Here is a 9,545-nt window from a genome sequence, read left to right as displayed (position 1 = left end):
CCTCTGCGTATACGGGAGTATCGACCTGGTGGTTAAAGCCTAAACAATTTCAACTTGTTTTATTTTCTTATTTTGTTTAAACATTGGACTTTCTCTGCGTATACGGAAGTATCAACCTGATTGTTAATGTTTAAACATTCTGCTTTGTTTTTGCACAAATCACAGTTGATAAAAGTTTAAAGGCATTACTTGAGTTAGTGTATTGCGTGATGAGGGGATATGCTAAGATTGTGGGGTCCATAAGAACTTAGTGCATAATTAATATACATTAACGTATCAGTAAGAATTTCGAAAGTTTTTAGATTGAGTTTAAGTGGACGACTATATCGTCAATCAATGTGAATCGTTTAGAGCTTAAAATGTTTAAAGCTTAACGGTGCTGGTGATTTGTCGCGAAACTGATATGATCCTCTTACACAAACTTACAAAAATATTGACTGTGAATATTTTTTTTCTGCTTTTCATTAATCAAAAATCCAAAAAGATTTTTAGTGTGTTTTAGCATAAAATTTTGAAAAATCCAAAAAGATTTTCGACAACTAATGTTGAAAAGCTGATATTCAAAGTTCAAGTGCTAAACAGGAAGAACAGAGGTTTGGGAAATTTTGTTAGAAATGTAAATTGTTTTTGAAATGACTAAATGGCTCATTAATTTGAAACCAATTTAATCATTTTAAATACAAGTGATAAGCATAAAGTCAAATCTTACTGTTGGTTAAAGTATGTGCAGGTATGCAGCTAGTGAATTCCGGACTGCGATCCCAGCTTGTCGAAAGGGGGAGTCTGAAGTCGTAAAAGCCAGGTTCCTGATCTTGTTGCTACGAAGAAACAAGAGATGGTCCTGAATCTGTGAAATCTGCTAATGCTGAGAAGATAGAGAGTGCTATATCAGATTACGATCCCGGAACAACTTAAGGGGGAGTCTGTTAGCAAAGGGGAGTTTGAAGAGTGAAGTTAATGGTGTTTGAAGAAAAAGAGAGAGTTTAAAGGATGCTTCAGCGTCAAATATTTTGGAGAATCTAAGAAGATTAATCAAGACTGAAGTTTTGACGTACTAACGTCTCGTACTGAAGACTCCATCAACATCCAAGGGGGAGACCGTTGGTGCATTTGTCTGTTGACTTCGTCTTGTGTCGAGTCTTGTAATAGAAATGTAGAGCTAGGTCACGGAGTTCGAAGAAACTGAAGAAAACGAGACTTTATATTATAATATTAGATAGAAAAAGGCAAGGTGGCATTATTGTAAATAAGGTGAACTTCCTTATAAGCGTTGGCCTATAAATAGGTGACTTAGTCATTTCATTTGTAACTTTGTGATTTTGCAGCCGAGGTGCTGCCAAATTGTCTCCAGCCATTGTATCGTCACATTAATCAATACAAGAGACTGTTAAAGTGTATAACAAGTGGAACGAAGATCAAATCTTTGTATTCCGCCTCTGATTTGATCCGAGTATTCTTCTGAACGACTCGTTCGGGTTCCTAATCGATCCTACAAAACATGTTTTAAATCACTTGTCTAAAATGTTTTAAATTCCAAAATATATATATTTTTCCCAAAAATATTACATTTTATTTCATAATTTTTCCAAAATAATACTTATCCAAAATATACATATAAGAGTATTTTTCAGAAATATTTCTTAAGTTACGTTTTTAGCGTTTTCGCGTCGTAACAATACTTGTGTAACTTAAATATTTATTTTGTGAGAGCGTTGGTATTATTTTGGAGTCGGAATTTTATGATATTTCAAGTTATATTATTTTTACCCAAAAATAATATATCTAGAGCACAAAATAACAAATAATCACACAAGCGTTTTATTATAAAATATATATTTATCAAATTTTATTTATGAAAATCCACCTCCAGTACTTGGTAATTTTTGAAATAAAAATCATGGCGAAGTTTATTTTGAAAACCAAGTTAAAAATATATTTGTAAATGTTCGTTAGAAAAATATTTCTAAGTGTTATTATTCTAGAAAAATTTCACCAGAGTTTCCTCTGTAAATGGAGGTGTCCATGCTTTTAGCATATCAATTTCTTTTGTAAATTCAATCAAACAATTAACAATCAACACTATACAATCTTTAATCATTAAACTTGACAAAAATGAGCCTAAATCATAAACTCATGAACTTGAAAGTTTGTAAAAATATGTAGTAACTTACTAACATAATTAGTAAGTCTTGTTATCTTTAAAAATAAGATTAGTTTCTTGAAAGCTTTATTTTAAAGAATATGCATTTTCACAACTTCTAGTCATGATTTCCAAGAATATTTCTTTGTTAAATTTTCTTTCTACACAAGTGTTCCTACACTTGTTTACTTACTAAAAATGTTTTTAGTTCATACAAGATCCGGGTTTTAACAAAACTAGTATTTTCACTTGGTTCTTTCGAAAAACCACTTGTAGATCTCTAGATCTACTTGTAGATCTCTAGATCTACAAGTTCACAACTTTATTTTTCAAGAAAAATTATATTCATTCAAGTTCAAGATTCATGTATGGATGGTTTTGTCACACCCTGTCTTTTGCGGAAGCGTATGATGTGTGACTAGCTTGTTATCATTGCATTCGATCATAATAAACAACTACATGATTTAAAACGATGTTCATCCATTCGGAAAATTTTGAGGATCACAAACACTTGTCATTTAAGTTTTAAAACACAACCTTCATCTAGGTTACAATTCAACAAAAGTGGATGACATCTAAACTTGTAGTCTACTTCTAGTTACAACACTTGCGCCCAAGATCCATCCTGTCACCTGAAATACATGTAATTTTGGAAAACATCAACATAAAGTTGAGCGAGTTCATGCGTTTTGCATACCGAGTATGAAAACATGGTATGTATCTTGTATAAATAAAGTATTCTTGCAAAAATCAAGTTTTCTTGTGTACACCACGTACTAATTGAATGTTTGTACAAAGACATTTCGGCATGTGAGGACATATGGAGCATTAGTGTTGGCTCCTTTAAGGCATGTGAGGACTTATGGAGCATTAGTGTTGGCTCCTTTAAGGCATGTGAGGACTTATGGAGCATTAGTGTTGGCTCCTTTAACTATGTCGATTACCCTCGACTGTGTCGATTAACCTCGACTGTGTCAATTTCCCTTGACTGTGTCGGTTACACTCGACTGTGTCGATTTACCTCGACTGTGTCGATTTACCTCGACTGGGACACCGAAGCACTCAAGAGGTCACATAAGGACCATGAGTGGGGCTCGGCCGTACCCGTTAGATCTAACCCTCGTCCCTAATTACTGAATGTTTTTAATGGCTTGGTACTAGTTTTCACCAAGACTTTATGGCATTTTTAGTATTAAGTCTATGCTCACATGATCTAGTAATTTCTAGGCATTTCTTAAAGCACATCATACTTGGTTCTCGTTCTCACCAAGTGTGCTTCTCGTATTTTTGTATTCTCGATTCGTATTGCACTCGGTACTCGTTCTCACCAAGAGTGCTTCTTGTATTTTTACTACTTGTAAAAAAATTATAATATTTGTAACATGTATTTCACCCCCGAGAGTTATAAAACCAAAAACAGTTAAAGAAAAGGGGGAGCATGAACTCACAACTTTGCGTTCCTGCGTCGTAAACTTCACCGGAGTTGCTTATCTAGCGTCGTGACCTAAACGCGTTTTATTAACGTTAGTCACTAGACTTGTATCGCACAAGTGCAAGTCACTATCTTTTGTATTTGTGTTCTTGTGTTAAAAATATTTATATTTTTAACTATTTGTCTTATATCATTTTCTCAAAAATAAATATACGTATCTTGTATTTTGCACCCGAATTATGTATTTTGTCCAAGTAATATATTTTCATAAATATATCCTCTTGTATGTGTCTAAGCATGTTGTATGTGTATTTTCATGTTTATACTCCTCATGAGTATTTAGTGTATCTTTACGTCTCAATACGCTAGCACGTATAACACATACTATATACACTTAGCACAAAAGTTGGTGATAAAATAATATATATTTTTCTCTCAAAAATATACATATTTATATCCACTTTTATTTTGAAGAAATCCTCATTTCTTATCACCAAAAATTAGGGAAACCTTGGTAATACCTTTAAATACATTTTTAGGGAATAAGTTCTTCAAAAACTTATATTTTTCTAAGTGTCAAAATTTATAAAAATTTTGACAGAGTTTCCCCTAAAAATGGAGGTTTCCCATGTTTTCAAAACATGTGTTTATTTTCTTTTAAATCGTCAACAATCATCAACAACAATTATCAACAATAATCATCAACAACAATTATCAACAATAATCATCAACAACAATTATCAACAATAATCATCAACAACAATTATCAACAATAATCATCAACAACAATCACTAATTTTCCCCATTTCATGAACTTGCATATTTACAAAAATGTGTAGTAATTTACTAGCACATTTAGTAAGTCTTGTTATCTTTAAAAATAAGTTTAATTTCTTAAAAAAAAAAACTTTATTTTTAAAGAATATGAAGTTCCACAACTTCTAGTCGGTTTTTACGAAAATTATTTCTTTGTTAAAACTTTTGTTACACTAGTGTTCGCACACTTGTTTGATCACAAAAAATCACTTTTGTTTGTGTAAGATCCGGATTAGAACATGTGATTTCTTTTGACGCTTGGTCTTTTGAAAATACCACTTGTGGACACATAGATCGGCTAGTTTTAGACACTATTTCATAAGTAAAAATACTTTTACACAAGTTCATGTTTCTTGTGTGGTAGAGTTTCACCTTTTAACCCTTGCACCATTTCAAACAAGCTTATGTCAAGATCCATGATCTTAACCAAACAGGGTTAAATGATGATCCGAGCTACCACAATGTAGATCGGGCCTAAATAATCACAAATTTCAATTACTACAACATTTACACAACTAGTGAGCTTTTAACCATCATTTTCATGTTTTTAGTAGACTTTAATGCACCATTTTGTATGATTTCGAGTTTTAATCATTACACATCACATTAACCACTTCAAAATAGCTCAAGAATGTGTTTTAAGCAACATACCACTAGCTCGAGGCTAGGGAAGTATCTAGACGCGAATGTGGTGGATAAAAGCTAGAGAAAGAGGTCCTTCGAGCTCCGAGTGCACCAAGCCTTCTTATGCGTGACACTTGACACTTGTATGATGTTGGAATGTGAAGAACAAAATCGAAAAATATGATGGATGATCAAGGGGTGTTCGGCCGAAAGTTTTTGAGGGAGAGGAGAGAGTAGTTTTGTGGTGTTGGGTGGTGAATTGTCTAGTGTGCCATCTCAAGGTATTTATAGACATTCCATATGGCATATTCCTAGCATATTCCTGGCATATTCCTGGAATATTACTAGCATATTACTGGCATATTCCTGGAATATTCCTAGCATATTCCTGGCATATTCCTGGCATATTCCTGGAATATTCCTGGCATATTCCTAGCATATTCTTTGGAATATTCCTAGCATATTCCTAGCATATTCCTGGAATATTCTTAGCATATTCCTAGCATATTCTTGGAATATTCCTAGCATATTCCTAGCATATTCCTGGAATATTCTTAGCATATTCCTAGCATATTCCTGGAATATTCCTAGGTTTTCTGCGTTGTCTGCGTTTTGCAGTGTAAGCACTGTGTCGCGTAGGAACACACGGTACGTGCTTAAACTTGAAAAATAACGTTTTTAAACGTTTTAATTTATTTTTCAACACGAACCTGATTAAAATAAAATTTTAATCATAACAGAATATTTGTGGGATTAAATATTATCCGGGAGGCCATCAACGTTCGTTTCGCAGTTTTGTCGCAATTAGTTCTGCTCTTAAAGTGTGTTTCGGGTGCTTTTTAGTGCTTATTTTTGCTTTCATATAGCATATATATTAAACCCTTGTATCTACTCTTGGGTTTTAATGTATTCTTGTTATTGGACCTACACCTAGGCTCCAATTTTATTGTCTGACTGCTTTCTGCAGTTCCGTTGACACAGTGTGTCTTACCGGTGAGTTTACTAATATTTTTGACGCAACGCTCTCGTTTTTGCATAAAGCAATATTTTGTAGTATAAAACGTACATGAATTCACTTGTATGGAATTCAGAAACTTATTTCTCTTGTAAACTAGATCATGTATGTTCATTAAGGCACAGATCACTGTTCATTTAGTGTACGGAATGTACGGAAAAGTGACGGTTGTCACAGTCTCCCCCCGTTAAAAGAATTTCGTCCCGAAATTCAAGCGATGCCATCGGTCGCAGGGGAGTTGTGAAACCAATATGGTCACTTATATTTGAAACACGTCTTTGTGTTCTCATGTCATGTATTTTATCATGCTCAAGTAAATCAATCATGTCTTTTCTGCATTTTGTGGACTCTTGGTCCGAAACCTCAACAGGTTGTATAGTATATCATTGACGTGAATCTTATTTGTGGGAACTATGACTGTTCCTTGCGTCAGACTCCTCTAAAGACTAGACACATGAATGTGTCGCGATCACTACTGATCTTTTTCTGGAAGCTTCATCTTGTGAACAATGGTTCTGATCCCTACACCGGGGATTCAATCTTTTCGTTTTCCAATTCACACTACGCCCTTTCTAGGCGCGGCTCTCAATTTAGTCGTGCTTCTTGTCTCAAATTCTTACGATTTCTGCCTCTCATCGGCGTAATCTTTCTGTGTTCTGCGGGCTGTCTTGATATAATCGCATATATGAACGACCTTGCCTCTAGATTTTTCCTGGACCATCTCGGCCAGTTGATCCATTATTCCCGGTCTCCGTTCAACACAACGGGAATTGACTCATTACGTTCCATCTAAAGCTTTACACAAAGCGGTTTAGACGGCGGCGTGATAAATACTGTTGTAGGAAGACTCTACTAAGGGTAAGTGAGTGTTCCAACTTTTTATCAAAGTTTATCACACAAGCACGCATCTTGTTCATACAGTCTGCATCGTTCAACAGCTCAGTTCATATTCGAGTTCTTACGATCATCGGTGTGCTGCAATCCCTTGCGATCAGTAAACATCGTGCAACGTTTTCTTTCAGGTAATAACGCCCAGTTTGCTGCGCGCAATGACTGTACCTGTCTCAAGGGTTCTTCTCATGATTCCTTAATCAATGTGCCACGTATGTAATGTCGTGGTCTTGTTGCATCGGCGTACAATCGAGACTTTGTCGAGAGGCGTCACATAATTGCAACTCTAGCTCCTTAGCTCTTGGTTGCAGGGTTGGCATGAATCTCGTTCTTATCCATCATGGATCTGAAAGTTCTCACTTCGCGAATTCGAAATCCGCTTTTCGTCATTATAGCGCTTAACTGTTCTTTCTCTAAGAGTTGCAAGGTAAATTGCAGTTGTTGCTCACGACCTTCCTTGGTCATTGGCCATATGAGAATGTAGTCAATAAGTATATGGCTTATCTAGGTATGGCTTACACGTTCGATTTCATGAGGTCCATGAATATTGTCGATGCATGTGTTAGGCCAAATGGTACGACAAGGAACTCGTAACTTCCAAAGCGAGTCCTAAAGGTCGTTTCAGGGACACTTCCTTCTGGTATACACAGTCATGGACATCCTGTCCTCAAGTTGATCCTTGGGTGGCAACTAGGATCTTATGATTTTGTCTGTTTATGTTGCCAGTCGTTGGCAAAGGATTCTGATTCTCAATTCTTAGGAATTTACGCAAAATGGAACTGCCAACTTTCTCCTCATATCCCTAACTAAAGGCGTCATGTCCTTAACTTCCTCTGTCTGGTAGCTCTTGCAGTTACGTCCGGAGCTCATGCTTTACGGACGAAGTTAGTCGGTAAGACATTATTCGACACTGGTGCTGCTCTTGGCACGTGGTTTATCCTAAACTTCTCTTGACGCTGCGAAGGGGCATTTCTGGCAAGTCTTTTGAAAAGGCTACTAGAACTTCTTCCATCGCGGGGATGTTCCCAGGTTCTGCAGTCTACTCAGAGGCATTTCTATGCCTCTTCGACCAATGAAGGATGTCGTAGATCTGCCGCCTTATGGGGTCTAGCATCCTTGCGCCTATTACAGTAAAGTTGGGTTTCATCATTCGCACGAGGGATGCGTCTGATTTTCTCGTATTGACGACTTCAGCTGCATACTTGGATTTCCGATCCATGCTGATTATTATGACCTCACGAGTCAATGGTAACAGAAGGTTACGGCCCTCTGAGTGCCTAATCACGATCCTTAATCGCTTCGACTGTTTAAGCTATCCTTCTATATGCCCATTTCTAAAGAATACGGGACGTCTATCTTACTTGAGACTAGGCCAAGAAGTTTCTTAAGTTCTAAGCATGCAAGGTTAAGGTTGATGCCAGTATTAGAAATAGATGCATAAGGGTGGTTAATAGGGAACGTACCCGTAACCGCATCTGGATCCTAGCGTGGTTCACGAGTTTCGATCGTGAAAACCCTTCCTTGCTTGTTTCTTCTTTGGGCAATCTTTCCTAAAGTGCCCTGCTTCACCACATTTGTAGCAACCGGGTATTCTCTTATTTCTTCCATCTGGGTCCTTCGCCCAACAGGCGTCCCTGTTGTGCCCTTCTTTTCCACACTTTCCACACCTAGGCTTCAGACATCGACCTTTATGGTGAAAAGTGCATTCTCTGCACCTCGGCTTAGTCCCCGAGTAAACATTACCACCTGCCCTATTAATGGCTCCATCAGTGCTCCTGCCATGTGGCGAATTCACTTTCTTTCTTTTGTTTGCTTTAGAGCTTCCATAGTTGAGTTGGGTGCTCATCTTTAGGTTTGAGGACTTCCTCTTCTTGTTGCTTGACGACTCCACATGAGTCTCTTTCTTGTTATCCTCAGATTCCGAAAATTTTCCCGCACGTAGAGCCTCTTCAGTAAGGGTGACACTCATATCGATAGCCTCTGCGATGGTTGAGGGTTTTGAGGTAGTAACCATGCCCCTAATCTGGGGTGCAAGTCCCCAAATGAATCGTTCTATCCTCTTGAATTCCGGTTTGACTAGGTAGGGGACGACCCTAGACAAGTCGTGAAATCGCTGGACGTATTCAGGAATCTTCGGTCCGTCCATTTTCAAATTCCAGAACTCCACCTCAAGCTTCTGGATTTCAGTCCTAGAACAGTATTTCTTTTCCATCATTTCCTTGAGCTCGTCCCAGCTCAGTGCATAAGCAGCATCTGCACCAAGGGTCTGAACCTGAAGGTTCCACCATGAGAGTGCGCCATCCAGAAATAACCCTGAGATATAGGTAACGCTTTGTTGGGGTGAACAGTTACTCATTCTTAGAACTGAGTCCGTCTTTTCTGTCCAACGAACAAATGCAACGGCACCTCCTGTGCCATCAAAATTCAAAGGCTTGCAGTCCAGGAACTGTTTATAGGTGCAGCCAGTTGGAGGGTTATTCTCAGTCGTGCCATTGATGTGCTTAGAGCGGAGGGCTTCATGTCGTGCAATTGCCTGCGAGATGCATTCTTGCAGCTCGGCTTCTGTTCTTGGTAGCGTACTGGTGTTTGTGTCTCGCCTAGGCGGCATTCCCTTCTGCCAAAACGGT

The sequence above is a fragment of the Helianthus annuus genome, chromosome 7 (genome assembly GCF_002127325.2).
Source record: "Helianthus annuus cultivar XRQ/B chromosome 7, HanXRQr2.0-SUNRISE, whole genome shotgun sequence".
Classification (NCBI taxonomy): Eukaryota; Viridiplantae; Streptophyta; class Magnoliopsida; order Asterales; family Asteraceae; genus Helianthus; species Helianthus annuus.
Note: the sequence above shows the minus strand (reverse complement) of the source record.